Genomic DNA, 20,284 nt, shown 5'->3' with positions numbered 1-20,284 from the left:
AATGAGCTGAGATCGTGCCATTGTACTCCAGCCAGGGTAACAAGAGCAAGACTCTGTCTCAGAAAAACAAGAAAGAAAGAAAGAGAGAGAGACAGAGAGAGAGACCAGGAGTGGTGGCTCATGCCTGTAATCCCAGCACTTTGGGAGGCCGAGGAGGGCGGATCACAAGGTCAGGAGATCGAGACCATCCTGGCCAACACAGTGAAACCCCGTCTCTACTAAAAATACAAAAAATTAGCCGGGTGTGATGGCAGGCACCTGTAGTCCCAGCTACTCGGGAGGCTGAGGCAGGAGAATGGCGTGAACCCTGGAGGCAGAGCTTGCAGTGAGCCCAGATGGAGCCACTGCACTCCAGCCTGGGTGACAGAGCAAGACTCCATCAAAAAAAGAAAAAGAAAGAGAGAAGGAGAGAAAGAAGGAAAGAAGGAAGGAAGGAAGGAAGGAGAAGAAAGGAAAGTAGGAAGGAAGGAAGGGGGAGGGGGAGGGAAGGAAGGAAGGAAGGAAATCTTTTTCATTCTAAGTACCTTGGTTTGTGGCTCCATTAAATCTAAGAGATGTATAATTTTGTAGCCCTGGGACATGTACTTAGCTTCAGTGCTTTGGTTTTTTTGTTTTAAACTTCATTTTCAGTGACGTCTCAGGCTTGATGCCATTTCTTATTAGGATGCCTTGGCCCAGAAATCCTCCCACGCCATGAACTTGTGATTCTGATACCTAGATTTTATTTCATCCGGAAGATATGTAGTGAGCACATGTGATGTGGTGAGCATTGGTCTGGATGCTGGAGATACACAGGGAACCAAAGAAACAAAGTCTCCTCACTGATGGAGCTTACATTGGAGGGTGGGGGACAATAAACACATCACTCAATAAAGTCTATAGCTTGGTAGATGGTGATAGTGCTCTGGAGAAAAACTAAGCAGGCTGGGTGAAAGTGAGCAAAGAATTTTTGTAAAAGTAGCTGAGGAGGACCTCATGAAGAACGGGATGTTTGAGCAATCATATAAAAGATGGGATAGGAAGTCACGCGGTATATGAGAAAGAGTGTTCTAGATAAAGGAGACAGTGCTCTAGGTCAGAGCAGAGGCTCTGAGTCAGGGGAACCATTTTCCAGTCATCAGATCCATTTGTGAAAGGAAAATAAGTCTTAGAGCCCCAAAATCACTAAGCCAAAGGGAGAAGTCAAGCTGGGAACTGCTTAGGGCAAACCTGCCTCCCATTCTATTCAAAGTCATCCCTCTGCTCACTGAGATAAATGCATATCTGATTGGAGAGGCTAATCAAAAACTCAAAAGAGGCCAAGCTCCATGGCTCACACCTGTAACCCTAATACTTTGGGAGACGTGGGTAGGATAGGAAGTGGATCCCCCCACTGACAGTGCTGGGTACATCAGATCACTTGAGGTCAGGAGTTCGAGACCAGCCTGGCCAACGTGATGAAACCCTGTCTCTACTGAAAATACAAAAATTAGCTGGGCATGGTGGCAGGCGCCTGTAGTCCCAGCTACTTGGGAGGCTGAGGCAGGAGAATCACTTGAACCCGGGAGGCAAAAGTTGCAGTGCTGAGATGGCGCCACTGCACCCCAGTCTGGGTGACAGAGTGAGACCCTGACTCAATTACAGCAAACAAACAAAGAAACTCAAAAGAATGCAACTTTTTGTCCCTTATCTATCTATGGCCTGGAAGCCCCCTCCCCACTTTGAGTTGCCCTGCCTCTGCTTCCAATGGTCCGGCCTTTCCAGACTGAATCAATGTTCATCTTACATGTATTGATTGATGTCTCATGTCTCCCTAAAATGTACAAAACCAAGCTGTGCTCGGACCACCTTGGGCACATGTCGTCTGGACCTCCTGAGGCTGTGTCACGGGCATGTGTCTTTAACTTTGGCAAAATAAACTTCCTAAACTGACTGAGACCTGTCTCAGATAATCCGGGTTCATACATTCATTTGATATTAAAAGCCTACGTTTCTCCTGTTCATGAGAAAGAAAACTTGGTTTCTTCACCAATTCCTGACCCTTCACCTTGAAGATGGGATAGGAAGTGGATCCCCCCGCTGACAGTGCTGGGTACATCAGATCAAACACCATCCAGTTGTGCCAGGACAAAGGTCATCCAGCTCAAAGATTATTCTCTCAACCCTTATTCCATCATGCTAGTATTGCCAAGCTGTTTGTAACAAAGGTGAGAAAACAGCCCGGGAAGGAAGAAGCCCACGCACTGCAGTAGGGCTATCAGGGAAGTTTCAGAGCTCATCTTGGGTGGAGGTTTTGGCATCTAAACTGCAACAACTGGGCATGACAATCCTATCAGGCATCATACTCAACTCCACCTGGATCCCCGAACCAGGCCCCACATACCTGTACACAAATCATCTGCTCCTGCCTCCCTTTCACATTTGGCAACCAGTATGTCCCACATGCTGTTCCAGGAGCAAGACATGCAATGATGCACATGACTGACAACACCCTTCTTTTGTGGCATTTATCCCCATTTGGGGGAAACAGCCAAAACCTGGTAAATGAGTGAACAAGATAATTTCACAGTGTAATGAGGGGTATAAGGAAAATCAACAGAGCAATGTGGTAGTCACCATTAGGGACAGAGGGGTGTCTTACTCAGATGTGATGGGGGCTTGGGAAGGCCAGGGAAGGCCTTCTGAGGAGCTGCCATTTGACCTGATAGTTGAGTATAAAAAGGGTTAGCCATCGGAAGGGTGTACCAGATGGAAGGAGCAGTGAGGCCCTGCTGTGGGCAAGCGCTCCGTGCATCTGACAAATAGATGTGAGTGCGTTTGAATCAAAGCCTTGGGGAGGTGGATGGAAGTGAGATCACACAGGCCTTGCCGTTCAGAGTAGGGAGTTTGGGTTTTATTCCAGGTGCAGTATGAAGCCATTGGAGTTCTTATGCCAGTTTCTATGACCTGATTTACCTTGTTAGTGCAGCACTCTGATTGCTGTGTGAAGAATGGTTTGGAAAGGTGTTAGTGGCTTGGACTGGACTATGGCTCTGGAGGTAGGGAGTGGGGGAGCAGGGGTGAGGAGATTATTCAGGATATATATCAGAGCCATTTGATGAACTGGATATGGTTGAAGAAAGGAGGAATTGAAGGTGACTCCTAAATTTTCCGTCAAGCAAGTAGGTAGTTTGTGGTGCTATTCTGTGAGACGGAAAGGAGAGGAAGACTTGTAGGTTGAGGGCGTGCTAATAAAAAAAGAATAGAGTATTATTTGGGGTATATTAAACCCCATCCAAGCAGAGATGTCAAATAGACAACTGTATATAAAACAAGTCTTAGAGGAAAGGTGAGGGCTAGATAGAGATAGTGGAGCTATCAACCAAAAGAAGGAAGCCGTGTTACTGGATGAACTTGGCTAGGAACTTAACCTTGGCTAGGTCCAGAATTCCACCCTCTTTCCATGCAGAGACAGCAGGCTTTCTGACCTGCCCCATCTCTCCTCCCCCTGTCCCCAGGAGATTCCTGGTGCTGTACCGAAGGAAGAATGCCTGCCCTCCTTGCTCACAGGGAGGTTTGATTTGAGTGGCAGGTGCATTCCTGGGAGTGACAAGGTCAGCTTCCACTATCGCTACAGAAAGTTCACCACTTCCAACTCTAAGGCTGATTTCTCTCTCAGCTTATGGCTAGAAACTCACAGATCAGCCAACTAGGAAGTGGCATTTCTGCTTCCTCTTCACATGCCACAGGCACACAATATTGGAATTGTGATGTCTAGTGGAATAGTGAACTCCCAAGTCCAGGAGTGTCCTGATGGCCTAACACTAATGATGAAGGTGATGCTGATGCTGCTAATCACTAACACTGACCATTTACCATGTGCTAGACTTGTAATAAACATTTTACCCAGATTGTCCCATTTAATGCTCAGACTAATCCTATAAAGTTCTACTGTTCTTCTACTGTTTCCCCCATTTTACAAAGAAGGAAATTTATAGAAAAGATTGGTCTCTTCCTGGTTATCTAATCTCTTTCTAACTCCTTGAGACAGACATAAGCTGTCCAAGAGGAAAAGGGAAAAATTTTAAATATATGTTTTGCATTATAAAGTAAATGTGTCACATGTTTTGGAAAAAATGGAAAGAAAAAGAAATCACCGATTATCATTTGAACATGCTTCCTTCCAATCTTTTTCTTTCTCCTTTCATCTTTTTTTCATAACTGTAATCAAGGTATAACCTAAATTTATATATATATATATATATATATAAGGTATAATATAAATTCTCCATTGAATTTTTTTTTTTTTTTTGAGACAGGTTATCACTCTGTCACCCAGGCTGGAGTGCAGTGGCATGATCACAGCTTACTGCAAACCCTGCCTCCTGGGCTTAAGTGATCCTCCCACCCCAGCCTCTGGAGTAGCTGGGACCTCAGGTGTGCACCACCATACCTAGCTAATTTTTGTATTTTTTGGTAGAGATGGGGTTTTGCCATGTTGCCCAAGCTGTCCATTGAATAATATTTTTAAAGTTTTTTTTCAAGCACTTTCTATTCTTAAATGTGATTTCCACAGTTTTGAGTCAAGGTGTATTTGTCCATTCTCTCACTCCTATAAAGAAATACCTGAGACTCGGTATTTTATAAGAAAAGAGGTTTAATTGGCTCACGATTCTGCAAGCTGTACAGGAAGCACAGTGGCTTCTCCTTCTGGGGAGGCCTCAAGAAACTTACGATAATGGTGGAAGGCAGAGGGGGAGCAGGCATATCTTTACATGGCGGGGCAGGAGTGGGGGCGGGGAGGTGCCACACACTTTAAAACAAACAGATCTAGATAGAACTCACTCACTATCATGAGAATAGCACCAAGGGGGCAATCTGCCCCCATGATACAATCGCCTCCACCAGACCCCACCCCCAGCATCGGCGATTACAATTCCATGTGAGATTCGGGCAGGGACACAGATCCAAACCATATCACAAGGCACTAGGTATTGCTTGGACATCCAGGACAGTCTGCGCCAGACTTCCATGGCAGGAGCTCTGTCTCATCCCAGCCTGGCCTAGCGCTCCTCCCACAGAGCCAGGAGACTGAGTGTGGACGTGAAACCTCAGGACAGGTCACAGGGTCCATCTGAATGCACTATACTCAGGGCAGGTGTCCCACAGGGAAAAAGAGGGGTCTTGTGGCTGCCTCACTTCCAAACAGAAAGTGACCCAGGCTCCAAGCCTGGTGAGCCCCAGGGCATGAGCCCCAGGGCAGACATCCATGGGGCTTGGGATCCTTTTGTTCTGGATGCCAGAGGAACATGGCTATGTAGCAGATCTCTCCACAATTTTTTTTCCTTTTTCTGCAGTTTCCTAAAAAGTGCCCCCCTTACTCATTCGTCAGAAGCTTCTGAGTCTTCCTCTTGCAGTACCAAGACATTCCCCACTGGGCATAGTCCCTGTGAGGCTGTGGCTTCCCGGTCAGGCTCCCAAGTCTGCCACTTACTCACTCTAGGCCTGGGCAGTACTTAACCTCTCTGACCTGCTTCCTTATCTGAAAATGAGGCTAATAATCATTCATACCTCACAGAGTTGCTAGGAGGGTTAAACGGGCATTTTCCTGGGTACCGAGCATGTAGTGGGGGTTCAAAAAATGGTGGCTGTTGTTCTAGAAACTTTCTCCATATAGACAGCTCATGAAGGAAGCCATGGAGCGTTGTCTGTGCAGTGGGTAGCTGGGCGTGGAAACAGCACATCCTTCATCTGGAATGTCCAGACCCCTGCATCCTCTCAGCACTATTCAGGCACCAGGCGGAGAGGGAGACTGCCTGAAGACCCTCCTGCTCCCCCCGCCGCTCTCCCCTCTTCCCTGTCCTATTTCCCAAGGACACAGGAAGAACTTTACCAGGGGTAAGACCAAATTATGTAAACACTCAGACTGGAGCAATAGGAGGCCAGCCATGGTGCTGACAAGGGGTCCTGGGAGCCTCCTGCTCCAGGTGTCACCCCCCTATTTCTTCACCTGACAGTGGAGACAATTTGTGTGTCTACCTTGTCACCTAGTGGTGGTGTTCAAATGAGATTATATCCCTCAGCATGGTGATGGCATGTTATTATTAGAAATAACTTCGTGGGCCAGGCGTTGTGGCTCATTCCAGTAATCCCAGCACTTTGGGAGGCTGAGGTGGGTGGATCACCTGAAGTCAGGAGTTTGAGACCAGCCTGGCCAACATGGCAAAACCCCATCTCTACTGAAAATACAAAAATTAGCTGAGCCTGATGGCGCACGCCTGTAGTCCCAGCTACTCCAGGGACTGAGGCAGGAGAATCACTGGAACCTGGGAGGCGGAGGTTGCAGTCAGCCGAGATCATGCCACTGCACTCCAGCCTGGGCAATGGAGCGAGACTCCATCTCAAAATAAATAAATAAATAAATAAATAAATAAATAAATAAAGAGCTTCGTGGAATCCATCCCCCTGCCTAAACACTGTTTTGCGCTCAAGAATCTCAGCTGTTTCTTAGGACAGAAATCCAACCTCATCCAAACATCATAGCCAATGTTTATTGAGTCTACATGCAGGTGCCAGCCCTATTCCTCATGCCTTCCATGAATCTCTTTATTTAACCCTCACATCAACCCAGTCATGGAGGTCCTACTGTTTTGTGCTTCACAAACTAAGAAGCCAAGGCAGAGAGGTTTAATGACTTGCCTCAAGTCATCGAAAGCTAAGAAGTAGCAAAAACAGGCTCCAAAAATCCCAAACACTGACAACACCAAGTGCGCTGGAGGACATGGAGCAACAGGGGCTTTTATTTATTGCTGGTGGGAAACCAAAATGGTGCAGCTACTTTGGAAGACAGCTTGGCAGTTTCTTACAAAACTAAACCTACTCTTACCCTATGATCCAGCAATCACGCTTCCTGTTATTCATCCAGATGAATTGCAAATTTATGTCTGCACAAAAACCTGCACAGATGTTCATAGCAGCTTTATTCATAATTGCCAAAACTTAGAAGCAACCAAGATATCCTTCAGTGGGTGAATGAACAAATCACTGTGGTATATCCGGACAATGGAATCTCATTTAGTTCTAGAAAGAAATGAGTTATCAAGCCATGAAAACACATAAAGATAACTTATATGCATTTTACTAAGTGAAAGAAGCTGATCCGAAAAGGCTACATACTGTATGATTCCAATTGTATGATATTGTGGAAAAGGCAAAACTATGGAGACAGTAAAAAGATCAGTGGTTTCCGGGGGGAGGGATGGATGAATAGGCAGAGCACAGAGGATTTTTAGGGCAGTGAAAATACTCCGTATGATACCACAACGAGGGAAACATATTATACATTTGTCAAAAGCCATAGAATCTACAACACCAAGAGTGAACCCTAATGTAAACTATGGACTTTGAGTGATAATGACATGTCAATATGGGTTCATCAGCTGTAAGAAATATTATCTGGAGGGGAATAGCAGGGGAGGAGACAAGGGGTATATAGGAACTCTCTGCACTTCCTGCTCAATTTGCTGTGAAACCTAAAACTACTCTAAAAGAATTAAGTTTGAGGCCGGGTGTGGTGGCTCATACCTGTAATCCCAGCAGTTTTAGGAGTCCAAGGTGAGACGGTTCTTGAGGCCAGGAGTTCAAGACTAGGCTGGACAATGTAGTGAGACCCTCACCTCTACAAAAGAAAAAAAATAGAATTATGTTTGTTAATTTAAAACAAACAAAAGAGAACAGGCTTCAAACCCAGGAAGTCTCGCTCTGAAGCATACCCATTAACCACTATGCTATACTACCCTCAACTTGCAATGGAAGGAAAAATCCAACTTTTTTTTAGAAGTTATACACACACACACACACACACACACACACGTAAAGGAAACTGCTGGGTTTTAGAATACAGTGACAGAGGCCGAGCACGATGGCTCACACCTGTAATCCCAGCACTTTGGGAGGCCAAGGTGGGTGAATCACAAGGTCAAGAGATCAAGACCATCCTGGCCTACATGGTGAAACCCTGTCTCTACTAAAAATACAAAAATTAGCGGGGCACGATGGTGCATACCTGTAATCCCAGCTACTCGGGAGGCTGAGGCAGGAGGGTGGTGGAGGTGGCAGTGATCCGAGATCGAGCCACTGCACTCCAGCTTGGGCAACAAGAGCGAAACTCCGTCTTAAAAAAAAAGAATACAGTGACAGAACAGGTCGCCAGCCCTCCCTGATCCATTCCATCCAGGCAAGGCTTGGAGGCTGATTAGGCCGACTCTGGCCTCACGCGCAGTGTTTGATAACAAGCACCTGACGCGTGGCGTGATGCCAGACTCCCCAGGGCACTTTGGTCTGGAAACAGCTGTGAGTAATCTGGAGCACCCAGAGCAGAAAGCTTTATCAGTCAGCCTGCCCCAAAAGCTGCTGCGAAAACTATCTGCTGGTGCAGTCATGCCTCCAACTGCCCTATTTTTAGTGAAACGCACTTTCCAGGGCTGTGCTTCTGATGAAGGAGCAAGCCGACTTGGTCTTAAGACATACATAGTCAGTGACAACCAAGCCACTTCCACTCGTCTGCCTGATTTAGGGTTTTCTGCAGGTTTATGAACCACCTTTCAAGGCATGTAACTAGGTTTATTGAATGCTAGTTGATTCCCCACTTGGTGGGAACCCAGTGGAATAATACTTTATGCCCTGGAAAAGGGGACATGAGACATGGTGAGGTACTGCTCAAACAATAGCATCTTGCCAACATTTCAAAGAACGCCATTCAAGGTCAATAAAAAGCTGTCTTTGCTTTGTAAGGAAGTAAATATCTACATTACAGACCATAGGACTACTTTATGTGTTACGTGTTATATATTATGGTAGGAGGAAGAGTTGAAGGAGGGGACAGTGAACCAGGAGGGTATACAGTTGGCCCAGCCAGCTTTAGGTCTTCCTGACAGCAAACCAGGGGGCCAGACAGGACCCAGGAAGTGAGGAATCAGTACCAGAGCTTGCTCAGGCTTAGCTCACTTGAGCATTTATCAGTACACCCTGGAATAGTCACAGCCCAATACCTGATTATAACACGAATAAGAAAAGGATAATCATACAAGCCAGTTTTCAAGCACCTTCCATGTGCAAAATATTTAAACACATTATCATTTTTTAACCTCAGGAAAACCTTATGCATTGGGTGTTCTTATTCCAGTTTTGCAGAATTGAGGCTCAGAGAAGGTAAACAATTTTTCCTTGTCGGTGGCAGAGCTGATAGTACGACTCAAAATTTTCTGACTACAAAGCCCATGCTTCCTCCTTCCATTTGTCATGCTGGCCCCTCTGAGCATCTTGGCCATTACACAAAAGGGTGGCTGGGCCAAGGTCTTTGCCTGGCCAGACACCGTGGCTCAAGTCTGTAATCCCAGCACTTTGGAAGGCTGAGGCAGGTGGATCACTTGAGCCCAGGAGTTCAAAACCTGCCATGGGCAACATGGCAAAACCCTGTCTCTACAAAGAATACAAAAATTGCCTGGACATGGTGGTGCATGCCTGTAGTCCCAGCTACTCAGGAGGCTGAGGCAGGAGGGTTGCTTGAGCCTGGAAAGCTAAGACTGCAGTATGCTGAGATCACACCACTGCACTCCAGCCTGGGCGATAGAGTGAAACTCTGTCTAAAAAAACAAAAAGAAAGGTCTTTGCCAATTTTAGTTTTGTGGCCCAGCATTTAACTAAAATTAAAACAATGTTTTTCTCAAGCATGATCCCACCTCACTTGCCCCACCGTTAACCTACATTTGCAGCAGAGCGATACAACATATTCAGTGACGTCAGAGTCACCCAGTGGGAAGTCCGTGCTGCCAAGCCTGTTATGATCCTTTGGGGTGATCTGGTCTGACTCTCTTGTTTCCAGATGATGGGAGGAGATCATGAGAAGTTAAACTACTTGCTCAAGGTTATGCAGCAATTTAAAAAATTCAAATGCAGATCTTCAGAGCGCAAGTCCAGGACCCTCCCCGCAATACCACTCCCAGTCCCATCAGTGGGACTCCAACAGGGCAGGATTCAGCAAAGCTCCACACTGAACACTACTGTCTGAAAGTCACCTGAGACAGACCATATTGAACCAATGCCACTTCTCCCTCCACATGCAAATAGGAAAAACTCTCCAACAAAAGAAAAGCACAGCTCACCCTGAGCCCCTTGAGGAGTCCAGGTTGGTTTGTGGCGTTTCAGAGCCAGATGTCCACAGATCCCCAGTCAACTCACAGAATCCACTCACATAATTATGTAAGTGCTCTTATATCATCTGGGCACATAAATACACTTCCAGAGGAAACAGTCTCAGATAGCTAGCTCAAAGAGAAACGTCCAGCTGGTGGTCTGTCCTGAACTCCTCCAGGGTCCCTGCTTCTCAGACATGATGCCTGCTGGACATGAGTTGGATCAAAGAAATCCTAAAAGGAGAGAAAAAGATGAGTGAGCTCACGGTGTCAGTCCCCTGCCCAGTTTCAAATCATCTCATTCGAGTCAGCCCCGCTGTGTGGGGGGGATGAGAGGTGACAACCAAGGAGAGACAACGTCAAGGCCTTACGTTATGCCAAGGTCCCCTTACCTCCCCATGCCCATGACAATCAGAAAGCATGGCAGAGCCACCAAGATCAGCTTCACTGCTCTCGTTCAGCAGCCTCTCTCTACTCCTCAGGCTTCTTGGTAGCTCATTGGTTCCCAAAGTTGTGAGGTTGCTCAATTCCAGGAGGTTCTAAGTTGGCAGGAGTTTTATGGATATGGCTGGAGCTGACCAAAGATTTGGGCAAATATTGACATTCTTTGAAGATGTGAGATGACACCAGACAAGGACTATGTTGGCAACAGAGAAAGTTGGGAGGGCTGGCAGGAGGAAACTGACATGTATTCCATTTCAGCTGTATTTCAGGTACTGTCATTTAATCCTTACCATGATTTTATTTTATTTTTTAAGACAGAGTCTTGCTCTGTCGCCCAAGCTGCTGTGCAATGGCATCATCTTGGCTCACTGCAACCTCCACCCGCCGGGTTCAAGCGATTTTCCTGCCTCAGCCTCCCAAGTACCTGGGGATTACAGGCGTGCACCACTATGCCCTGCTAATTTTTTGTATTTTTAGTAGAGATGGGGGTTTCACCATGCTGGCCAGGCTGGTTTTGAACTCCTGACCTCAAGTGATCCACCCACCTCGGTCTCCTAAAGTGCTAGGATTACAGGCGTGAGCCACTGCGCCCGGCCCCTTACCATGATTATTATTATTATCATCTCCATTTACTTCTGTCTGTTTAACTTAGTTATCATTACTATCTCCATTTGACAAATGTAGAAAGACTTTCAAAGAGGTTAAGCAATGTCTCCAAGGCCATACAGTTGGGAAATGGTAGAAATGAAATTCTATCCCAAATCCAACTGACTGCCAACCCACACACATCATACATTCCAAGTGCCAGGCACTGTGGGTTTCCTTCCTCACCTCTCTTTTCTTGCATGCTGGAAGAACCCTGGTTGTACTGAGGCAGCAATATGCACAGCCCCAGGTGGCCCCAGATGGCATCTACCATCCTCTGAAACCACCTCTAGCTACTGGCCCTGTTGCTTGAGCTGCAGCTCAGAATCTGTTTCCACACAGAAACCATCTTACACACAGCAGTCAGTAAGACTGCAGTCACCCTACCATCACCATACTGTTGTTCTATGAATTAAACCAGCTTTTATAGACTGATGCAAAATACTATAATTTATAGCATTATTTCTACTGGAAAATGCATTGCAAGATCCACCAGCCCCCACCTCCAACTCCATCAAAAAACAAACAAAAACAAAACAAAAAGCCTTATAGGAGACTTCATGCATCTTTTATAAGGCTTATAGTTGATTCAAATTTCATGAGTCCCAACCCAAAGCTGCCTGCACATTATCAGCCCTTTACTTGTCAAGCAGATCTGGAAATATCAAAGCTGCCAAATGAAATTCTTGGAAGTATAGTTGTATTTGATCCCACCCCACTTTATTAAATTGAAAGAAAACCTTCCCTGAGACTGAAGACAAAATTTATTCCAGTCAGGAAGATAAAATACTAGTTGTTGTATTTATTTTATGATGACAGGATGCACTTCCCTGGAAGACAGCTGGCTGGCATTATGGCCCAGGGGTTCTCAACCTCAGCACTACTGACATTTTGGTCCAGATAAGCTTTGTTGCCGGCAGCTGTCCTATGCAATGCAGGATGTTTACCAGCATCCTAGGCCCTACTCACTAGATGCCAGAAGCACCCTCTCAGTGTGACAACCAAAAATGTCTTCAGACATTGCCAACTGTCCCCTGGCAGAGGCTGATACATTTGGAGGACGTACTTAGAAGCCTGCATTAAGCCCAACGGAATCATGGAAACTCTCTGATGAAGAAGTGCTGGTCTGTGGGGTTTTGTTGCTTTTGCTTTTTGTTTTTGTCCAAAGGCCACTCTGAGACTGATGTGCGTTCTGATGGCAAATCCTACCTTTGTGAAGTAGGGAGCAGATGATCACCAAAATGGACCAAAGCATCCTCTGGCTGTAATCCTGGGCCAGGCCTCTCTCCAGGCCATCAGGAAGCCCAGCTTCAGAGAGCACATCCCCTCATTGCCGGTTCCTGGGGACTATAAAGCAGAACTCTACCAAGGCCCATTCTCCTGACCTTGGTTCCTTTCGCACACTTACAGGCTATAAAATGCCGCCCCTGGCTGGGTGCAGTAGCTCATGCCTATAATCCCAGCACTTTGGGAGGCTGAGGCGGGTGGATCACTTGAGGTCAGGAGTTCGAGGCCAGCCTGGCCAACATGGCAAAACCCCTTCTCCACTAAAAATACAAAAAAATTAGCTGGGCGTGGTGGAGCAGACCTGTAATCCCAGCTACTCAGGAGGCTGAGGCACAAGAATGGTTTGAACCCAAGAGGCAGAAGTTGCAGTGAGCCAAGATTATGCCATTACACTCCAGCCTAGGGATAGAGTGAGACTTTGTCTCAAAAAAAAAAAAAAAAAAAAAAGGCCACCCTTCCCTCCCACTTGGGCTCAACTTTGCCCCGGCTCCTCACCCTGTGAGTTGATGATGGAATTCCTTCAGGATTCAAGTTTCATTTCACGGCGATTATTGAAGCTCACTTTTCTCAGAATAATTGTCTTAGCACAGCAGTTGCTGTTGAACAGTTTCCAGCAGTTCAGCATTGAAAGAGAATCTAATTAACTTACAGAATATCTTGGGAGACTTGTCTGGAATCCTGCTCCGACTGCGTCCATAGAGCAGGCTCAGCACATTTTCATAGTGGTAGGCTAAAGTCTCAGGGGAAGTCTTTAGCTTCCTCCCTCGCATTGTTTTCTGTAAAGTCAAAGATTGGAGCTTATCTTATAGTTAACAACCAAATGTGAATTCGTTTCTGGGTTCTTCCAACCCTGTATATATCTTATTAACTCTTCTGATAAATTTTACAAGTTCTTCTCAGAACCACTCTCCTTTATCTCAATGATAATCAAGAGTAGAAAAATGTTATTTATTCATAAATATATATTGTCAAGTCACTGGATGCCAGCGATTTGAGTTTACATTAGTAAGCTAAGAGTAATGCATCTTTTGTTCATTCATTCATTCATTCAGATGCTCTGGGAGGGCAGGAAATTGTGTCCATTGTGCACCCCTTATTTATTGAATAGATGAATGCCCATATTGTTTGAAGTGCTGTTGTTAGTGCTACAAATGCAACAGTGAACAGGATTGGCACAATCCCTGGCCTCAGGGAGTTTACAGTCCAGCAGGGAAGCAAGAGAACTAAGAAATAAAACCATCACAAATTGTGATAAGTGCTAACATGGAGAGAAACTGGGAGTAGAGGCAGCCTAGCTTAAATAGCATGGTCAGGAAGACCCTCCTTGACAGCTGTGGGATGATGGGAGTGAACTACAGGCTAGTTGTGGTGAGTATCTGTGATTTTTTTTTTGACTGACAGCTCTCCACGTTTGGGGAGCTTCTCACCTTATAAATCTTGGTGGTGGAAAATGACAACTCCGCATTATAGAAGCCGAAAGCTGAACCCCAGCCTCCCTTGTGGCTCAGCTGCGGCATGTGATCAATGAGTCTTCCCCGTTGGCCCTGATTCAACTCTTAGTGATACAAAAACGCAGGACTTAGGCAAAATCCCTTCTGAAGAGGGAGGTAGCCATGGTGGGGGCTACACCAGGTTCGGAGGCAGCAGCCAGCACCAGTGGGCTCGGAAGTACAAGCAGTGGGGGGCTGGGCCCAGAGGCAGTGACAATGATACCATCACAAGACCAGTTCTGGACTGCAATTTAGGACTTTGGTCCCAGCTATAGCATCCAAGCCCAGTTCCACAGCACAGGCAAGGAGGTCTGTGAGCTTCCTAACATAAGAAATTCCTTTTCATCCAAATCATTCAAAGACAGTTTCTATTGCGCTGAAATTAAGAACTGTAACACTAGAACTGCACCTTGAAGTATTTGAAGACCTAACATTAATTAGCTTGAAGCCAAGGTTTGGGCAAACACCTCCATGGAGCAGTTGAATTCAAATCCAACAGGTGCAAATGGTCAGACCCAAGCTTGGTGGGACAAGGTTGCTTCTGGACTGCTCTTCTGGAAGGCCCAGGATTCTGCCTGTGGGGCTCTTCTCTGTGTCCAGCATCAGCGTCACCATGATTTTAAACCAAGGAGAAGCCAGCTGCACCTCAAAGCTGACTAACTGGAAAACAGAACAGTTCACTTTATGGTTTTTATTTTCAACACTTTTTCTTCTATCTTTTGCAATACGGTTTGTAAAAATTCAAGCCCTATTTTTCCTCTGTTCTCCCAACACCACCACAACAATCATCAACAAAGAAGACTTCTGTGACCCCAAAATATGTGTGGAGATTTCTCCTCACCAGCCAGCAAGGGAGCAGCGTTGCAGTGGAAAACAGCTGGGTGTCCTCCAATTCAATTCCAACTCTGCCTTCCTGGTGAGAGTATCAGATCCCACAGGTTGAGGGCTCAGTCCCCAAAAGCGCCATCCCGCCTTCAGACACAAGTCACAAGTTCCAGCCTCCAGAACTTCTGATTGATCAGCTTCAAGTTAAGGTTCCCACAACCGCCCTCTAGGTTCAATTAATTTGCTGGAGCAGCTCACCGAACTCAGGGAAACACTTGCAGTTACCGGTTTATTATAAAGGATATCACAAAGGGTAGAGATGAAGAGATGCATAGGGCACAGCATGGGGGAAGGGGTGTGGAGCTTCCACGTCCTCCCTGGGCACAGCCCTTCAGGAACCTCCACGTGCTTAGCTAGCTGGAAACTCCCTGGACCCTCTCCTCTTGGGCCTTTTATGGAGACTTCACTGATTGACAATCTTCATGACTGACAATCTTCACGATTGACAATCTTCATGACTGACAATCTTCACGATTGACAATCTTCATGATTGACAATCTTCATGATTGACAATCTTCATGATTGACAATCATTTAGAAATGAGATTTGACAAAAAGGATATGATCTAAACCCAGCAAGGCCCATCTGTTCAGATTCTTCTTGGACTCTGTGCAGCCTTCTTTCCTCCAGGGAATGAAGCAAAACCCTCTCTGGAATGAGGGTCTTATGACCCACAAGCAGATTCGAGTCCTGAGCTTCTGTTTCCTTAGACCTGCTCTTGGCACCTAAAGTGCCTCAACATTACAACAAAGGACTGTGACAGGGGCTATGGGAGTTATGAGCCAGGAACCATGGGCGAAAACTTATATATATAGTTACGATATCACTAATATGCATTGTTTTTTCTTTGGGATGTAGGTGTGTACGCACGAGTGTGTTTTCCTTTTGGTATAGGCTGTTTTCAGTTTTTCTGAGGGTCACCTTGATCATTTTATTTCCGACGATGCGGGTTTCATATGGGGGCTGAACGCAGTAGGGAATAATCCACCATCAGCCTTGTCCCTCCTCCTCCTTCCTCACACACATTCTATGAAACCCCTACACACACCCCGGCCCCTGGATCACATCTTGGGTAGATTGTACAGCTTTCTCCACACTTTCGGGTATTAAAATTTTCAGTCAAATGTATGTCAAAACTTTGAAGTCTCATCCAAACTTTTAACATCTCATTCAATTTAAAACTTCCTTCCTTCTCCCAGGTGAGGCCTGGCCTGTGGCTTAGGGATCAACAACGAGAAAGAGCTGGGGTTGGGGAGAGGGTCTCCGGGCTGAGTAGGGGGGGTGAAGGGGAGGGGGATACAGAGCCTGCTGTTTTCCTTCTTTGCTCCACGTCTTCTTCCCTGGCCCCCGCTCCTAGACCCTCCAGGCTTGGGCACAGAAGGAGGACGAGACTGTTTCGCTCAGTGGTTCTGTTTTCAGTTCCCCTTAGGCAGATACATGCCTTCTGTTGCAACAGACGCACAAATACTGGCCCTTTCCTGGAGGTGCTCCCGTGGGTCCTTCGGAGACACCTTCCAACCGGGGCGCTCCACACTGCACTCCTCGGGACAGCGATGCACTCTTGGCCAGGCTCCTGTGGCTCTCCCTGGTCCGCCTTCACCGCCAGCATAGCCAGCTGTCACCTGAAATCTTCCTGTTTCCTTTGCTGGGGCTGTTGGTTCCCGGATTCTGTGTCTTCCATTTTGATAAAGCACTTCCTTGAGTAGCTTTCTGAGAATTTGTGCATGAGAGGGAAACTTTTTGACATCTTTTCTGCTTGAAAAAAAAATCATTCTAAATCCTACTTTTACTGGGTGTGAGATTCTATACTGGAGATTATTTTACCTTGAATTTTGAAGGCATTGCTCTGTTATCTTCTAGTTTCCAATAGTGGTACTGAAATGCCCAATGATGTTCTCGTGTCTAGCTGTGTGTGTGTACTCTGTTGTCTTCTATCTAGAAACCTTTGGGCTCTTCTTTCCAGAGTGCTGAAATTTTACAGTGGTGTTGGTCTTTTTCATTTATTGTGCTATAAAGTTGACAAGTTCATCAGAGAACTCATATATGTCAGCCCTAGAAAACTCTTTCATGTACTTCTTTCATCGTTGTCTCTCCCTTTTTTTTTCTTTTTTTTCTTTTGTGTGTGTGCGTGTGTGTGTGTGTGTGTGTGTGTGTGTGATGAAGTCTTGCTCTTGTCACCCAGGCTGGAGTGCAGTGGCACGATCTTGGCTCACTGCAACTTCTGTCTCCTGGGTTCAAGCAACCTCTGTCTCCTGGGTTCAAGCGACTCTCCTGCCTCAGCCTTCCAGCTAGCAGGGACTACAGGAGCCTGCCACAACGCCCGGCTAATTTTTGTATTTTTAGTAGAGAGAGGGTTTCACCATGTTGGCCAGGCTGGTCTCGAACTCCTGACCTCAGGTGATCCCCCACCTCGGTCTCCCAAAGAGTGGGATTACAGGCGTGAGCCCCCATGCCCAGCCTGTCTCTCTTTTTAAATTTAATTTTATTTTTGAGACAGGGTCTCACTCTGTCACTCAGTCTGGAGCACAATGTCACAATCATGGCTGACTGGTCAACCTCCTAGGCCCAAGCAGTCCTCCCACCTCAGCCTCCCAAGTAGCTGGGACTACCGGTGAGCACGCCACTACACCTAGTTAATTTTTTAATTTTTTGTAGAGCCAGGGTTTCCCTATGTTGCCCAGGCTGGTCTTAAACTTCTCTCACCTTAGCATCCCAAATTGCTGGGATTATTGGCATGAGCCACCACACCCAGCCTTTTCTTCAACTTTTGATGAGATGTTCTCAAGCCTTCTATTATATTTTTTAATTTTATTTTTTAAATTGTGGTAAAATATGCAAAAATTTCCCATCTTAACCGGGTGTGGTGGCTCACGCCTGTAATCCCAGCACTTTGGGAGGCAGAGGCAAGTGGATCACCTGAGGTCAGGAGTTCAAGACCAGCCTGGCCAAAATGGTGTGAACTCCATCTCTATGAAAAATACAAAAAAAAAGCTGGGCATAGTGGCACACCCCTGTAGTCCCAGCTATTCAGGAGGCTGAGGCAGGAGAATCACTTGAACATGGGAGGCAGAGGTTGCAGTGAGCCGAAATCGTGTCATTGCACTCCAGCCTAGGCAACAAGAGTGAAACTCTGTCTCAAAAAAAAAAAGATCCTGTTTTTATTTTTATTTTCTTTGGATATATACCCAGAAGTGGAATTGTTGGATCATTTGGTAATTCTATTTTTAATTTTTTGAGGAAACACTACTGTTTTTCTTCTATTTTATTTTTAATTGTGCTTTTTTCATATCTTTATTTCTAAGAGCCCTTTCTTATTCTTAGAATATTTCTTTCTTTCTAATAGCATCCTACTCTTTTTATGGATGTTATGTCATCCAAGAAAGGCACAGTATTTGGAACACAGACTGTAGAGCAAGATGATCTGGGTTCAGATCCCTGCTCGGCTGCGCGCTAGCTTGTTCAGGTTGCATAAACTCCTTGTTCCCCAATTTCTTTCTTTATCAAGTGGAAACAATAACAGTACATACATTTTAGGATTGCTGTAAGGATTAAATGACCTAATAATACCACACCCAGCATGCAAGTGCTATCGTTAACTCTCTGAAAATATTATGTTATAGTTTATTATTTTCTTCTATTCGCTTCATTTTTTTGTCTTGATTTTAAACATTCTTATTTCAATCTCTGATTTTCATGTAGGAGATCTTCTTCAAGTGTTTTGTTATCTAAAGTGCTGCATGGAAATTCCGTTTGGCAGGGCAAAGTTTGTCACCTTGTGTGGTTCAACAGGAGCCTACCCTGATAGAATTGTACACTGTGTGAGATCAGGGTTTTATCTATCTTGTTACTCATTTGATTACCTGCATCTAAAGCATAGTAGGTGTTCAGTCAATATTTGATCATATCATTAAACCTCTCTGACCCACACACAGTTTTCTCATCTGAAAAGTAAGGTAAAACATATTTATCTGGCTGGTGTTGTAAGAATAGATAATATATATAAGGCACCTGGTAGCAACATTATTATCATTATCATTTCTAGGGATGACACTAGGGCAGCTGCTTCATAACCATTTGTGGTCACCACTGACCATGCTAAATATAGCAGTAAAGCAGAGTTGACAGGCCAGTTATTTTAATACAAATAAGCAAAGCAAGAAGAGGGCTCAAGATAATAGCCCTTGACATTCAATGTGTAGAAAGTCCAGGAAGAACACTGGCTTCAGTCATGACCTGTGAGCAGAAAGTGGGTAGCTCTGCTGCATCACCAAACAGCTCTGTAGAATCGCCATTCACGAGGTGCTTCTCAACAGTGTGGTCCGTTACAAGCAATTCAGCAGCAAAGTCACTGGACGCGGAGCAAGGGTGTGCCAGGCTCCCTCACCCACCCTGAAACTCTATTCAGAGAACAGGTAGGCTGATGGATTGGTTGTTTTTGGACTAGAGTTTTTAAATTTAAAATGGTAAGTGCCTCTAGTTTTTTTAAAAAATCAAGAGTACAAAAGGATGTAAATGGAAAAGTCAGCATCCCTATCACCCACAAACCCTCAGGTAGATTTTCCAGAGTTAATCACCAATATTTCTTACAGATATTTTTATGCACACACAAAGATATATTTTTTCACAGATGGGAATCATTAAAAAACTATTCTGAAATTTGCTTTTTTCCCTCCCTACTTTATTTATCCGGAATCACTTCCCATATCAGTATATGTGGATTTGCCTCCTTATTTTTAGCAACTGCTGTATGTATAAAGTAGTATAAAAGATAAGCCCCCAATCTTGATGACTTCACATAATTAACATTTATTTCTCATTTACCTCAATCCTATTGGGGATCAAGTGGGAGTGAGGAGGGTAAGGAGATGTTTTGCTCTTAGCACTTATTCAGGAATCTAGGATGACCACGGCCCTGCCACCTGCAACATATGACTTCCATATACTTGGTGGCTGCTATAGTCACTCTGGGTGACAACATCCAGCCAGTAGATGGGGAAGGAGAGTGTGGAGAAGGGCAAAAGGTTTGTTTTACAATGAACCAAGTCTAGAAGTGACATCTAACACTTCTGCCCACATTACTTTGGCCAGAACTTGAAGAGTTTCCCCTGTAGACCAGCACTAGGAAATTGTCCTGGCTGGACAGCTGCTTGTCTGGAACAACTGGACACTGTGGAAGGGAAACACAAACCTTTAATGGGTGGTCAAACATACCTGACAAAGGTGCACTGTAGGAATACATCTGAATTTATTTAACATGCAGAAGGCTAGCTTGCTTCTCTTTCTTCTGCTTTTCTACTAATCTTTTGTCAAAGGCAAGTTTTTAAACTGTGGAAAGATATCATCTGATAAGAATGAAGACATGAGAAAGTAGAAACCTGTAAC

General features: G+C 45.3%; 1 protein-coding gene across 1 annotated transcript in view; it reads right to left on the bottom strand.

Moving 5' to 3' along the window:
- RAB3IP (RAB3A interacting protein) overlaps positions 1-8,166 on the bottom strand; it is a 186,153-nt gene extending 177,987 nt beyond the window's left edge. Inside the window, exons 1-2 of the mRNA XM_054663400.2 lie at positions 8,024-8,166; positions 7,543-7,636 (exon numbers count right to left, since the gene is read on the bottom strand). The gene's annotated coding sequence lies outside the window, so the exon portion shown is untranslated. The remainder of the gene's footprint in view (positions 1-7,542; positions 7,637-8,023) is intronic.
- Between the last annotated feature and the right edge of the window lie 12,118 nt (positions 8,167-20,284).

The sequence above is a fragment of the Pan troglodytes genome, chromosome 10, assembly GCF_028858775.2.
Source record: "Pan troglodytes isolate AG18354 chromosome 10, NHGRI_mPanTro3-v2.0_pri, whole genome shotgun sequence".
NCBI lineage: Eukaryota > Metazoa > Chordata > Mammalia > Primates > Hominidae > Pan > Pan troglodytes.
Note: the sequence above shows the minus strand (reverse complement) of the source record. Positions and strands in the feature narration are given on the sequence as shown.